The 2,102-nt window shown below is 52.9% G+C and overlaps 1 long non-coding RNA gene across 2 annotated transcripts in view; it reads right to left on the bottom strand.

Annotated features, from left to right (window-relative positions):
* Positions 1-1,199: 1,199 nt before the first annotated feature.
* Positions 1,200-2,102, bottom strand: part of LOC115303365 — a 19,542-nt gene continuing 18,639 nt past the window's right edge. For both annotated transcript variants that reach the window (XR_003914001.1, XR_003914003.1), the window contains exons 2-3: positions 1,452-1,493; positions 1,200-1,271 (exon numbers count right to left, since the gene is read on the bottom strand). This is a non-coding gene — a long non-coding RNA (uncharacterized LOC115303365). The remainder of the gene's footprint in view (positions 1,272-1,451; positions 1,494-2,102) is intronic.

Here is a 2,102-nt window from a genome sequence, read left to right as displayed (position 1 = left end):
GCGAATGCCATGGGTGACATATTCATCAAATATTGTTGAGAAGGAGCATAACCCACTTCAGCCCCAGGACACTGCCATGTGGAGACCTGGGCGACCACCCTGGGGCATATGGGGGTGACCTGGTCAAGTCGGCCTCAGCCCTGAAGCTCTCCCAGGCTTCCTGGTCAGTCAGCAGGAGATGCAGTTCATCTCGGCTCACACAGTTCCGGAAATACTTAATGATGATCTCCATGAAGTTTGTGCTCTCTAGATGGAAAGCAAAAAGCAACGGGTTGTTTTGTTTTTTATTTTTTCTGCTACACTAAAGGAGAGAGGAAACTGGGTTTTCCTGGTGGGAACCCACATCACTAAATCTGTGTATTTAGTGAGAGCTGGCCTAGGTATGAGGTAGTGAGATGCATAGACTCAGGCTTTGATCAGCTTTCATATCTGATAATCAGGTGCTACTTATGGAGACAAGGCAGGTCTCCTGACACAGCCCTGATGGCCTGAGGCTGCTATAGGAAGGGAGGTTTCTCCCTGTAGTTACCAGGGTTCACAGAGAGGGGCCAGCAAAAAAATTCAGAAAGGCTTGTGTAGCAGGCCCTGGCTCAGACCACACACACACGTGATATTGGATCCTCACAACATAAGGGAATACTCTCATTTTACAGGTGAGGGTAGCTAAGGCACCCAGCTCTCACAGGTGGGAGGTGGCCCAGTTCACGCTGGGGTCCAGGTCAGTGGCCCAGAGGCCACAAGGTCTGAACAGGAGGAAAAGTCCTCCATTGGTAAAGCCCCACAGTCGTCCTGAGCTGAGCTGGAAGCTTGGGCAGGTCGAGCAGGTGGGAGAGTCCTCCCAGGCGGCTGGTCTACCTCCTCCCCCAGCCCTGCCTCAGGACCCCCTCCTTCTCTCCTTTCCCCTCTGCTGTCCCCCACTGCCCTCTGGGCTGTACTGGCCTCACTCGGGTCATGTGATAGGCTGCAGGGGGAGGGAGGAAGTGAGCACCTCAGCCATGAACCTGGGAAAAGGACAGGAGGGAGGGGCCCCTACAGACCCCTGGGGTGGGTCTCCCCTTGGTCCCTCTTGAAGGCTTGAGGACCCTCATCAGTCCCCTTCAAGGGGCTGATTCCTCTGTACGACAGCTCTGCTAGAGGCAGTCCCCCAAGTCCAGGAATCATGTGGGGTTGACTACCTGGTGCCGCTTGGGCCATGGGGTCAGTGGTGGGATCGCAGCGTTTTCCCTTCAGCCTGCGTCTGCGTCCGGGTTGGCAGGAGGTGACACTTCAGCCTTGGGAAAGAGAGAACAAACTTTGGGGTCAAATGTCAGTCAGCTGTGGCCACGCAGCATGGCAAGGGGCCGGGTCTCTGGTGGTTCCCTTGGGAAGGCCACACATGCCTACACGGACATAACCTGACCTGTCTATCTGTCCTCTGGCCCCTGCTACTGCTCCTTAGGGAAGGTGCTCACCTCACTCAGCTCACTCCCAGGCCAGGTCAGAGTCCTGCCGTCCTGTAGGGGCACAAGGAGAAGGTCATCAGAATAGGAGAACCTCTTTGAGAAGGTATAGAAGCAATAAAACCAACACAGAAGATGAGATGGCAAGAAATGTTCTGGAAATTACTTGAGGTGGGGCACATGTGTGTATCTCAGTTGATAATAGTTAATGTTGATCAAGCATCTGAGAGGGACAGGGCTCCTTCCGTGTGCCTTCCCTGGATATTCACATATTCTCCATCAGGTGGGAGGTCTTACGGCTTCCAGTTTACCGTGTGTTTTTGTTTAATAGTTTATTGTCAAATTGGTTTCCATATAACACCCAGTGCTTCTCCACACAAGTGTCCCCCTCCATGACCATTACCCCCTCCCTCCCTCCCCCTTCCCCTTCAGTCCATGGTTTGTTTTCAGTATTCAGTAGTCTCCCTTGATCTGTGCCCCTCACTCTCCCCTGCTTTCTTTCCCCCTTCCTCTCCCCATGGTCCCCTGCCAGGTCTCTCCTGTTAGACCTATGAATGCAAACATATGGTATCTATCCTTCTCTGCCTGACTTATTTCGTGTAGCATGACACCCTCAAGGTCCATCCACTTTGCTACAAATGGCCAGATTTCATTCTTTCTCAT

Source organism: Suricata suricatta, chromosome 10, assembly GCF_006229205.1.
Source record: "Suricata suricatta isolate VVHF042 chromosome 10, meerkat_22Aug2017_6uvM2_HiC, whole genome shotgun sequence".
NCBI classification, from domain to species: Eukaryota; Metazoa; Chordata; class Mammalia; order Carnivora; family Herpestidae; genus Suricata; species Suricata suricatta.
The sequence above is the reverse complement of the archived record's forward strand: the minus strand, read 5'-3'. Positions and strand labels throughout refer to the sequence as shown.